We start from the raw sequence: 14,227 nt of genomic DNA on the forward strand, positions 1-14,227 counted from the left end.
GTTTCAGCCATTGTAAAAAGCATCTCCAATTAACTTTGTTTTCTTGTTGAGTCAATCCAAATGCCAATGGATATAAACAATCATTAGCATCAATACCAGTTGCGGTGAGGAGGATGCCTTTGGATTTACCTTTCAAAAAGGTTCTATCTAAGCCAATATATGGTCTACAACCCGCCTTCCATCCAACCTTCAAAACAAATAAGATTCAATCACAATTAATCCGACAAAATTAATTGAAAAATAAATAGATATTGCCAAAGGTCATCTTACCTTACAAGCATTAAAGCATATATACATCCTATTAAATTCTCTTCTTCCATTTTCCAAAGCTTCTCTGCTCACCTCAACATTAACATCTGAGCCCGGGTTAGAAGTTCTCAACTCATTACAGTAAGCTTCTAAATTCCAAAACTCATCCTTGTAGCTTCCTTCCATTTCATCCATTATCAATCTCTTTGCTCGCTTGCATTTGTGGATGCTCACATGCAGTTTAAGCTCTGTTTCTACATCCTTCTTCATATCATTAGCTTTATATTTTGGCCTTTCTTGAATCTTATTTTTAAAGTAGCTAGCTAACCACTTTGCACTAGCTCTTCGATTCTTATAAACTCGAAGACATCTATGCTCATAACAAAGAGTCTTTACTTTCAATCCAGGCTTGTTCCACTCTTTTGAAGCATAAAACATGAAAGGACATCCCTTTCCACATGTAGCTCTTATTCTTGTTGAGTCACTCTTAGTGAGTTTTATATTAACACCTTCTGTTATTGCATATTGGTTAATGGCCCTCTTAACTTCTTCAGCATTGGCAAACGTCATACCCAACATGAAGAATGGTCGCTTCTGTGATTCAGAAGTCTCAAATTCTTCATTTACTATTTCTTCCTCCTCACCTTCAGAGTCAGATTCTTCATATAGTGACTCATCCTCCTCACTTTTAGATTCCTCCACAACATAGCGATCAAATGAAGCATCTATTACAACACACACAGAGAAAAAATCATAATGCTGCACACTTTTCAAATCGTATATATCCATATGAAGCTGATATAGGTTGCAACAAAAACCCCCCTCGGTCATTATTACTATATGATTTCTCATTATTACAGTTGCTAGAGAAACAAAAACCTTCACATGCAAAACAGAGATCACAAAGACGTATGAGCTTTGAAACTAGTTTAGCTTCAAGGTATGCATAAGCTTTGAAACCAGTTCAGCTTCAAGGTGCTAACAGCGCAATCAATTTGTTTACTGACATCGTCTTAGTCAAAATCAAACTTGACTAAAAACTAAATCTTGACATGCAAAACAGAGATCACAAAGACCCATACAAACTGGTTTAGCTTCAAGGTATACATAAGCTCGAAACCAATTCAGCTTCAAGGTGCTAATTTCATAATCAGATTTGTTTACTGATATCATCTTAACCAAAATCGACTAAAAACTAAAGCTTCACATGCAAAATGCAAAACAGAGATCATAAAGACGCATAAGCTTTGAAACTGGTTTAGCTTCAAGGTACGCATAAGCTTCAAAAGTGATTCAGCTTCAAGTTAGATTTGTTTACTGACATCATCTTAATCAAAATTAACTAAAAATTGAAGCTTACCCAATTGGCGAAACTGCTTCTTGGTCCCCACTTCGACATCGTCTTCGTCGAACTCTGACTCCACCGACTCAGCCTCTAAGTCCTTCGGCCCCGCCGCCACATCATCTCCGTCAACCTCCAACTCATCTAACCCCCTTGCCACATCGGCATCGTCCCCCTCCATGTCATCCAGGTCCATTACCACATCATCCTGCCTCCACTCCACATCATCCCGAAGATTCGCATCTTCTCCCATGCTTCGCTTAAAAAAAGCTCCCCTCTCACTCCAGCCAAATGCAAGTACAAAAGAGCATGTAGCAACCGATCCCCCTCGATTTCGATATCACTACAACCTTCACAATCTTTTTCAGTATCACATAGTTTTTTTTTTACCAGACAATATCACATAGTTAATCGGCCAAGAAAGAAGAAACCCTAATGAAGTTTTCCGTTTGCCGCTACTTTCTTTCCTCTGTTCGGTAAATGCTGGAAATTTTCTGAGACTAACAAGTTTTTTCCAGAGATAATATTGAGAGAAAACAGACGAATTAAAAACAAAAGCCACGTCACCCGCTTAGGAGGCATGCCACGTCAGATTTTTTGGGTCAAACTTGTGCTGACTGTAACATCCAGACTTTTAGGCCTAGAAGTTCCAAAAATAGCCTAAATTAAATAGGTTACTAGACTCCTGTGAGCAGAAGTCCCAAAGACGAGAAAGGAAGTTAAAGTAGTTTCAGGAACTAAATTGCAAAGTAAAAGTTTTTAGGGGCTCGAGTATAATTAAGGTTAAAGGCTCCAGTAAAGTCTCGAAGGCCCAAAAAGAGAAAAGAGGCTAGATACAGGCCAATGGGTAAGTTAGAAACCTCAAAGAGATGGTTCTATAAGGTTAGGCTTAAACAGGGGTAAAACCGTAAATTCAAAAAGTAATGACCAGTAAGGGCAAAAATGGAAGAGTGTACAGAAAATTCTAAGAAAATCCCAGAAAATGGGAAATAATATTCTAAGACTCTTCTATGAAGAGAAAAGATGAAAATACCCCTGAGGCAGCTTAAATGGAATTTATGAGGTTGTGACTGGTAAAAAGTATACCGTTTGAGGTAATTATTTGAAATAGCAAGAGATCTCAAAAGTGTATACAAAAATGAGGTTAAATGGTTGAAAGGTTGTACTAATTTATAAAATTAGTCCCGCAATCAAAAGGCCAATAGAGTGGCTTTAAGAAATTAAAGAGCCGGTTTTGCCGATAAAAGGGTATTTTAGTAAATGAATTTTATGCAAGGCTTAAAGGAAGTGTTATGGGCTAAGAAAATTCATAGATACTCTCTAGAATTAAAGAGAATTTATGGATTGACAGAAAATAATTACAGAGGCCAGAGCACTGTAATTAGAGAAAAGAAGTTAAACCCGGAGTAAAAGTGCACCGATAAAGTATTAATCAGAGTCTTGCACTTTACTTGGGCCACAAGTCGCCACTTGTCAAGCCTTTAATGGATGGTAATTAAAGCTTTTCATGTGTCAAGCTACCAATGGAGAGGATCTTGACTTTGGAATTTAATTACATTATGATTCAAGTTAATTAAGAGAGAGGATTAAGATTAAGTAGGCTAATGACACTTGGCATAACATTAATGATGGTTGGTGGGATATTTTGTACACATTAATGAGCTTCTTCTCCCCCTAATTGCTGATGGAATTTCGTCCAAGTGAGAGGAAGAGGGAAAAGAGAGGGTTTTCAAGGAGAACCAAGGAAAAGCTATCAACTTTGGTCATCAATCAAGGATTCAAGGTGAGATCTTGGTTCTAGATGTGTTCTTGTCTTGTTTTCTTTCTCTTTTAAGGTTGAAAAATCTGTCTTCTCTCCTTTTTGATGGCTGGTCGAAATGGTTGATGAGTGGGGAAGGGAGTTTGGTTGTTAGATCTTGCTAGAACACCTCAAAGTATGGTAGATCCAAGTGGATCTATGTGAAAATTGGAAGAATTACGTGCTGATTTGATGGCTTTTTTGAATTAGTTACTGTTCATATCTGGTTCTAAAATTTGGCATGCTTAAAGTACACTCTGTGAGCTTTAAATCCATGGGTAGAACACTTCATTTGGATATGTGTACGATTTATGGTGATTTTTCAAAGTTAGGGTTTGAAATCTGGAAACAGTGTTAAGCTTTTGGAAGGGTGTCGAGTTCCGTACAATTCTGGTACTGTTCGGCGTAGAATTGGTTCCTAAAACTATTTTTCCTAATAATCTTTCAGTGAGACTTGGAAGCACTCAATTTGGATTTTTATAGATTTAATTATGAATTTTCAAAGTTGAGCAAAAATTCTGGAGATTCTGCGTGAACAGTACCCGCGAACCAAAATTTCCAGATTTGATATTCTTGAATCTAAAGCCATCTAAAGTGGTCCTAATTGATAGGAAATAGATCATAAGGATGTAAAATGATAAGATTTATATTAGAAAAGTTATAAAGAAAACCCTAAGACTAAGAGAAAGGGATTGAGGTTCAAGAAAGCTAGTCTTGAACTTTATGTAATCTAATGGTCCTAATAGATTGTGTCATCATTATGGTTATGTTTAGGACCTTTGGAACATCCAAGAGGATGTTTAGTGATGTTGACCGAATGCCCACATGGTTGGAAAGTCAAGGGAGTCAAAGGAAAAGTAAGAGGAAAGCTTGAGGTGCAAGGTAGTGAACTTACCCTTTATGTGCTTGACATGGTATGCTTATGTGTTGGTTTGTATTTGTTGTTTGAATGATGTTGTGACATGATGATTGTTGCTGGAAATGCTGTTTTTAATATGTTCCCATGGCCATGCATTTTTATACCAAGCATAAAGCATGATGGCATGTCACTAGTTAACTTAAATTTATGAAAAACTACATACCATACACTAGCATCCATCTTGTGCATGTATGTGGTAATGTTTGCTATTGAGATTCTCCCGAATCTCACCCCCTCCCTAACCAACCATTTAGGTCAAATCAATGATGGGCACTAAGGGCATGAGAAGCAAGGGGAAGAAGTGGAGAATTATTAATGCTAATGATTGATATTATTATTCAATGTATAATTCTCCTATGTTGTAAGTTATGTTATGAATGCCATCAATTCAATGTATGTGCTTAGGATGTTTATGGCATGAATGAAAGTATATGAGCATGAATGGGAAAAAGTAAGCCCATGTTAGGTATGCCAAAGAAATAAAAAGAATTAAAGTAAAGAGATATTAAGGGATAAAACGTAGGTCCTGAAGCAGTTAATTTCAAGCTTCAGTTCGACCTATCATATGAATGAGTTAACCTACGGAATTTGGTACACTTATAATGCATATCCCAAGCTTTAAAATGAGTGGTAAATCACATCATTTGGATGTGTATACAATGAGATATGAATTTTCGAAGTTAAGGCATAGAATCTGGAAAGTCCAGATTTTACCAAACAAATAGTAATCTTAATCCAATAAACTGTACGTTTTCAGTGAGGATGAGTTCAGTTGAATATTTTTCCCTTAAAGAGCATTGAAAGAGCTTTCCGTAGAATTTTGGAACACCTCCATACGATTTTTCTAGAATTAGTTATGATTTTTCAAAGTTGAACCTGTAATCTGAAAACTGGACAGTGAACAGTAATTTTCCAAAAATTAACGTCCAAATTGAAATTTTTAAGCTTAAGACCATCCAAAGTGGTCTGGAATGGTTCTAAATGAATGCTAAGGTATTATATAAGTAAGGTGTGACACTGACTCATCAATTTCACGGTCAACGTAACAGCTCTGTTAAGGTAGGATACCAGTGCACCAATTTAATTACTTTAAGGGCAAATTTGCACCACAAATTACTTCAGGCCACTGGGTGCACCTGAGTAAATACATGGGGGTATTGGGTGCACCTTAACCCTAAAAATAATGATTATCTAAAATTACAGTTGTTTACTACTTATCCAAACGAACACTTAGAAGATGAAATCAAATTGTTCATAAAACTTGTTAATGTGTTAGATAAGATTGGTTAATGAGCCAAACACATTGGACTACAAAACTAGCTTTTCATAGGGAAAATTGGACCGAAATCCCACAATAGACAAAATACTATAAAAAGGTCCCTGGAAATATGATAATTGCTTTAGAGTCCCAAAAAGACTTGACTACAATAATGAAAAAGTGAAAAAAAAAAACCTTGTTGCCCCTAGTAATAAAAAAAATGCTAAAAAGATAATTGTTAATATAGGCTGTAACAGTTGTTAATGTAGGCCATGATAGTTGTCAATATTGCTCCTTTACTTGTCAATTTATCTGCTGATATAAGTTTAGAAAAATATAATTTAGGGTTACATAATGACATATTGACATATTCTGTGGACTAATACTTTTTGTCAAAAATATTAAACATAAAATAAGAAAAGCATCCCGTGGTTAGATCCATGTTTGAATCTAGGTTATTCCTCCAGAGCTCTACGAGTTGATCTACCAGCTCACGTAGAGTTTAGAATACTAGAGTCTAAACTTGAGTGGCACTGCAGAGCACTACACAAGAGAGAATATGAGAGAGAGAGAGGAGAGAATAGGAAAACTTAACTATTGGGGTGAGTTGAATTGATAGATGAAAGCCTCTATATATAGCTTTGGCTAGGCATATTTTAGGAAGACAAAATATCCACTAAACCCATTACTTTGAATTTAGATTCGAATATTCAAATATTTCTTAACTGAAGTGATTATGAATTTAAATTTAAATCTAGAATCAACCTTAATCAATTCTAAATATATATATATAATATATTTAATTTGAATAATATAAATTAATTTAATTTATATCATAATTGATTGGATTTAATTCAAATTGTTTGACCAAGTCAAACATATAGCAATTTTGCTTGGATATTTGATTAGAATATTCTCTTAATATCTAATCAAATAATTTGGCTCATCAAGGGTGAATCCAAACCCAAAAATCTAACATCTTCCACTCACACTCGGTGAGCTAACCATTGTGCGATTATCACATCTCTCTTGCTTTATACTTTGTGTATGTCATGATCATGTTGGCATGACATCTTTAATTCTGGATGCTTGTATACTAGAAGTCCTTTATATAGGATTAGCACATAAAGACATTCTGGATGTACTTGGAAGTTTACATATTGCTTCAAATGCCCTAGATTCACCCATACACATCACCTATGGCATTCTAATCCCTCTCGAGTTAACTATTGATTAACTTATATTGCCTCTTCATGTGCTTAGTATCCACACTTACAAGTTACTCAAACAATTAGTAAGGAACCGGTCACAGAGACTAGCACAGTTGTGTACTTTAGGGTAAACCTTCCTTCTAACTGGTTATCAATTGGGTCTAACCTAGTCGCTTTCCTGGTATTGACCTTTTAGATTGAATCATTCATAACCATAAGGTACAAGCTATAATAGCTGTCACTAAATTAGCCCCTCATGATGCTGTCTAAGTCTTAAGAATATTATGAAAGGATTTTTTTCCCCTTTCTATGACTCACATTGTGATGGAATGAGGATCTTCCACTCACAATTCTTGTTGTGGTTCTTATAAGCACATGTAGTATGAATTGCATGGTATAGTATTTGTCTTAACTTTGTTAAGAACATATGTCAATTTTAATTTATTGATACCTTCCAGACTTAAGTTCTAGGTATGCATAATATCAAAACTGAAACTCTTCAACACAAATCCAATGATGTCTTATAAGAGAAGAGTTCTTTGCATGGGTGCAGGTTTCATGGATCACATCTATACATGACTCGATCTAATGTTTGTGTGGATCCATTATTTGGTCCATTGTGGATCTTATCTCAGACCTTATCTGTGGTGACACATGTGCTATGATACTTCTCGACATTGTTTTTGTAGTATAGTGATCATGCGGTGTCTCATCTCCTTTGTTTCTCATGAACACAAAAGACAGTTGCTAGTGTAAGAAAGCCAACCTTAACTTGTATGACATACTAGATATTATATATTAATTTGTTCACACTCAACATACATTATGGTAATACATTTCTTTTATTCCTTAATAAAAGAAGCTAAAGACCTTATATTCTACACAAACCCAAAGTCTTTGATCATCTCACTAACAAATCCTTAATAGGGTTGTGTAAGAGGATCAATCAATTTTTTGTGGGTAGAATGGTATTAAACTGTTATTACCTTTTGGTAATCCTATCTCTCACCAAGAGATAATTTATACCTATGTATTTAGTCCTCATTATGTTAATGAGAATTATTAGCACAAGGTATGCCTGGCTATCATAACATATCAGAACATGACCTTCTAATTCACTATTAATTCCTAATCACTCTAGGAACTTCTTAAGCCATATGGCTTTTTGAGTGGTGGTAGAACATACTCTATGTTCTGATTCCATAAAAGATAAAGATACTTGTGTTTAGTTTTTCAGCTTTATTATTTAGTAGGGACACTTTTCCTGAATTAAATGTTACTTGTATAGGTCTTTAGCTCAATCATCATTGTAAGTTGTTACCTTGATGTATAACTTATGATCCATGGTTCTTTTTAGGCATCTCATATCCTTTTCACAGTTTCCTATTACTTGTTTACTGGAACTGACTAAAGATTGACTCATAAGTCCACTTTTATCACAATGTCATGTAAATTTGAGTTACCAACTAAATTTGAGTATGAGACTCTTTCTTGCATTCTATGTTGAATTCTTTTATGGGATGGATAACCTTACTTAGGTTATATCCTTTAACTCCAAGGGCGTTCATAGTTTTGCAGTATATCATGTTGAGACGCTAAAGGGTTCCATTTGTGCAAGTCTTATGTGATAAAAACAGTAGTCCCCTTATGCGATCTCTACTTATCTTTTTTCTCAAAATATTTTCTACTCCATTATGTTCTTTGTATTAAAGTGTAAGGACCACCTATCCTTGGTTTATTTTAACCGCCTTTAAACTTCTTTGGTTAGAGGCATGTCTTCACAGTAAGGGGATAACATTAAAAAAAACAAATCTTATACCATATGATGTGCATGCTATTGCTTTTCTTTGATCACTTTGAAATTATATGATGTTATCGTTCTGTGAAACCTCATGTATGACCATATAGATGATTGTTTTAATAATCTTTTTTCTCCTTTTCTCTTTCTAATGAAACCGTTAAGTTACTTCATATAGAGTACATTATCTAGTTTTTATTTAGAGAAGTGATCTTTACATCTACTTGACGTAATTTCAAACTTGAGCTTAGGTACTATAGCCAAATCTAACCTTATGGAGTTAAAACTTATAACAGGTGAATACGTCTTATCAATTTGTACCTCGTTGTGTGTACTTTTTAGTTGCCAATTGTATCTTAGGATTATCAATTGATACTGTCACCTTTTATTCAAGAACACATTTGTTCCAATTTCCTTTCGGCTAGGTGTTTGATCAAATGATTCTTTTACTCGATTGGAATTAATTTCCTCTTGTATGGCCTTCTGTCATTTTTCTTTAGCATATCTTCTTAGAGCCTTTTGGATAGTTCTTGCACTTTGGATGTCGTCTTTTGGATTGACAATGAGAGCTACTCCTTAAGGATTTTGATCATTTTACTTTTTTATAGTGGGGTTTATTGCACAGTACTCTTTTTTTGTGTTTGGGTGAAGTCTTCTAGTATCTTTTTGTTGTGATTGTGACTCCTCGTATTTTCTTGTAACATCTTACCTCTTTTTATTTACCTCTTGTATTTTCTTATTGTGAAAATAGCTCAACCCTCCCACTTGGATAAGTGACTTGAGAAATACTTGCTGGTTCCTCTTTATCGTTATTCTCCTAAAAAGATTCGGTGTGAATGAAGTTCTCTTTGCTAAAGAATTTAGTTCCTAAAAACGTTATGTCTCTTTGAGTTTGTTTCAGTCACTGAGATGTCATCATTTTTACTAATGAAGACATACTCTAATTGGTTGTTTGGAGTATTTGATAAAGATATATTATTTTATATTCTAAATATATTATTTTATATTCTAACTCTAATTCTTTATACTACAAAAGGAATTATGGATGCATGTTATTGACCCATGGTCTTATGGCACTTAAACCTTATTTATAGCATTTTCATAATTCAAAAAAGAGGGCATCGTTGCGACTGATTCTGAGAAAACTTAGCTGGTCATGAAAGTTGTAATTACTAGCTTATTTCTCTAATGTAAGACTAGTTGTTCTACTTGTGCTATCATTGGTCCAACCATGTTAAGAAGAATTCTTTTTCTCCTTCTAGCAATTCCATCTTGTTTTGGAGTGCCTTGGATTCTTAATTGCTTGATAATTCTTTTTATTTATAGAACATCTAAAACTTAATTAGACTAGTATTTTACAACCTTTATTAGATTTCATGTCTTTTGACCTTATGGTTTAACTGAGTTTCAATGAAGTTAAGAAATTTTTTGAACCACTCTTAGAGCTTTAGGTTTATGCAAGGTCATATGAACACGCCACACATTTGTGAGAAATCGATGATAAAAGTGACATGATATTATGCTTTGTGTCTTTTCCTCACACTCATAAGACCGTGAATGCCAAAGCGAACCAATTGCAGAGGATGTTCAAAGTTGCTTACTTTTCAGAAATACTTTTTGAATGTTTTACTAGGCTATATTTACATGGGGACGTGTTTTCCTTTTCGGCACATTGCTTAGCAAATCCTCTTTTGCTTGTTTGATTATTTTCTCTGGATCAATGTGACTTTAGTTAAGTATAACATGACAAGAAATTAGAATTATTATTTCCAAGACTATTGAAATCATATTTCAAAAGCCTGTCCCATTGTTGATTGGTTCTTAACTAAAGAAGAGATACAAGATTTTATCAGTTGTATGGAGCATGAAGTAGATTAGATAGTACTATGGTGGTTCTCTTTGCAGAGTTAACATAAAATTTCCAATCCCTTTGACTTCTACTCTTGTACCATTTTTAGTCAAGAGCCATTTGCCCTTTTGATGACATCTACGAAAATCTGTGAAAGCTCTGCTTTTGTGGTCTGTTGCCCTTAAATCTATGATCTATAAAGGATTATATTTGGCTATGAGAATAGTGTCAGATGCACATGCGAAATACAAGGAGATCTTGCGCATTTTTGCTACTCAAAGTGATCCTTGCCAATGTGCCTTTTCCCTCAATAAGACTTTTACTTGATCTTTATTAGATCTAGTCTCTTTATAGGCTTATTGCCTTTATTAGCGTTAGGTTTGGAGGACAAGTCTTCTACCTCTTTAGTTAAGAATGTATGGCTAGTAGATTTCCTATCCTCTAACCTTTTAGTCTCAAGCTTAATATAGTGAACCACATCAAAAGTCCCACTCTTTTATTGTGAGTAAGGTTTATTTTTATGTGCTTCCACTTACTAGGAGAAACCTTTTGACAACATGTACTTGCTGTGTATTGGAAAGAACATGTTCTCAGTCTTCTTTGACATTTTACCTCATGTATTGCACCTACTGGATACATTAGGTCTTATGAGCATCAAGATTTGACTAAATGCCTTGTGAGAAGAGTGTCAACAATTTCGTCTCTCAAGGCCATCCTCATAGCCTTTGTCACATTGCTCAAATTGGCATGTTATGTTGTCATACTTTGCATTAAGTATGGTAATCTAAGTAATATTTTTTCCCTCTTTTAGTTAGCCATGAGCTTTATGTATCCTTTGAGGTGCTTCAGCTTTCTAGTGCCTAAAAATAGTATTTAAGACATCTATGACGTCTTATTTCTCATGAATAAAAGAGATTTTACAGTATCTCAAATTACTTTTATCTCTTATTGAACTTGACTCATTAGCTAAGCTCAATCAAATGGACTTGGTTGTCATAACTCAATAACATAGATGATTATACATTAGGGTATACAATTTGTACTTGTTTAAGTAAGATAAAGATTAATTAGATGATAAATTCATTAGTTTTATGTTCAAGAGTCAACTATGTTGGCTCCCATCCCATTCATGCTAGTTAGCTTATCACCTTTTTAATGGTAATCTTACTTAAACACATTCCTCTCTTGGATTTCTAGATATTACGGTCCAGAAACTTGCACTCAATTAAAGCAATTATAAGAAAAATAATAATTCAATATTTTATTATAATTGCATGAATGTTCAAAACAGATAAAATTTGTTTAATTCAACTCTAGGGTAGGAATTTAACACAAAGTACAACCAAAAGAATATTCATACATAAAAAACAATGTCTCATTATTGTTTTATTAAGAGTGGGATTGACTTAACTGTATTGCATTGACTTACATGCCAATTTTTCATGCCTTACTTCTTGTATTTAGCTTTTCCTGATGCTTTATCTAGCATATTAGCGTAAAACTCGATATCCAGTTCATCGGATGTGTTTGTAGCGTACCTCCCACTAGTTTCTTTTAAGATGATTATTCAAATCTCTTCTGGTTACATCCCTTATCACAACACTTGTGAAAAGGGTTGATGTTCCTTTTCAATCTCGATCTTCTTTAATATATTGAAGGTTCTGGAGGATTTATTTGCTTAGTAAAATTTTCTTATTTAGGTTGTCGCAAAAATTAATTATTTCTTATCTCTCTAAGTTCCTAGTGTTTTTTTTGGTAAAATTTAAATACATCTAAAACACTTTTAATTATGAAAAACCTTTTAGTATAAATATTAGCCTTTTGTTTTATCTCAGAAATTCTCTTAAGTTATCTAAAACCAATTATGAATTTAAATTCGATTATGAAGGTTTAAGTATTTTGTATGTGTACAATGACTTTATTTTACTTTAGAATAGGTCCAAACATGCTTCAAATATAAGCCAATTGCATATCAAAATAAAGTTCTTGAATTTAGAAATTTTTAGAGACAAATCGAATTTCAATTGGAGGTCCCATGCACCCACAAGTGCTTTTCAAAAGCTCTTGGACACTAAAAATTTAAGAAAAATGGATAAAATATTTATTTTGACTATTGGAAATAAAAATGGACTCTACTTACCACTAAGGAGAGTCATAGAATTTTTTTTTAAATCAATCAAACTTTGACTGTTGACTTGTCCAGGGTCAATTGTTGATCGTTGACTGGCAAAGGCCCTTGTGGGTGACATAATTGTCTTTAACTTCCAGTCGGGTCAGCCCAACCCAGCTGAAGATCCAATGGATCCTCTCAACCTGCTAATTTTGAATAGCCATATCTCCCTTGTTTTAGCTCTATTTTTCACGTTCTTGGTGTCGTTGGATTTGTCTCTTTGAGCACTATACATTTATGTCCTTTGTGCTCTTAGAAGGATCCATTTTTTTCTTTTTCAAAAGCCATTTTGAGTTCCTTTTATGACAATTGCAAAGGATTAAAGTTGCATTCTTATATATTTAAACAGGTTCAAGGACTCCTTTTGTACACCATATCCACAAAACAGATCAATCAGCAAATATATGTATTTACAACACACCTAGAATAGAGCCACCCATAACTCAGCACACAAACAAAACAAATTTCAATATATACATCACATATATATAAGGCTTTAATACAAGAAAGAGAAAAAGAATGCATAGCTAAATGAAGATTCAAAAAAATATCCACTTCCCTTATTTAAAAAAAAACTTTATCAAAGAAAAAACAATAACACAGCCTCAAGATCAGTGTGGCTCTAATGCCAATTTCAGAAATACTAAATATAAAATAAGAAATGCATATTGGGTTGGATTCATGTTTAGATCTAAGTTATTCCTTCAGAGCTCTACGAGTTGATCTACCAGCTCATATAGAGTTTAGACTACTAGAGTCTAAACTTGAGTGGCACAGCAAAGCACCACATAAGAAAGAATATTAGAGAGAGAGAAAAAGAGGAGAGAGAAGAAGAACTCAATTATTGGACTGAGTTAAACTAATGGATGGAGGTCTTTATATATAGCTTTGGTTAGGGGTATCTTTTGGAGGCAAAATATCCACTAACTCTATTAGTTTAAATTTGAATTTGAATATTCAAATATCTTTTAATTGATAAGATTCTGAATTTTAATTTAAATCCAGAATCAACCTTAATCAATTCTAAATATATATATCTATAATATATATTTAATCTGGATAATATAAATTAATTTAATTTATATCATAACTGACTGTATTTAATTCAAATTGTTTAACTAAGTCAAATATATCGCAATCTTGCTTGGATATTTGATTAAAATATTTTTTTTAATATCCAATTAAACAATTCCGCATATCAAGGATGGAACCAAGCCAAAAAATCTGATATTTTTTGATGATAATGTGGTATAATATCAGTATTAAAAGTTAATTATCACTTATAGTGTGAAGAGTTAATTAATAAGAAGTGATTTTATAATTTTACACAAGTAATAATTGACTTTTAATAACAATATTATACCATATTATCATAAAAAAGTATTAGTCCATAGATATGTTAATATTACCTGTCACTGTGTAACTTGAAATAAATTTTTTTCAAATATATATTATCAGATAAATTGACAAGTAAAGCAGTAATATTAACAGCCATCATGATCTATATTGACAACTTTCTTTTTAACATTTTTTATTACTAGGGACAACAATTTTTTTTTTTTACTTTTTCATTATTGTAGTCAACTCTTTTTAGGACTCTAAAGCAATTATCAGATTTTGAAAGTTTTTCTTA

The sequence above is a fragment of the Neltuma alba genome, unplaced genomic scaffold (genome assembly GCF_004799145.2).
Source record: "Neltuma alba isolate B1F8T4 unplaced genomic scaffold, ASM479914v2 tig00010560_pilon, whole genome shotgun sequence".
Lineage (NCBI taxonomy): Eukaryota > Viridiplantae > Streptophyta > Magnoliopsida > Fabales > Fabaceae > Neltuma > Neltuma alba.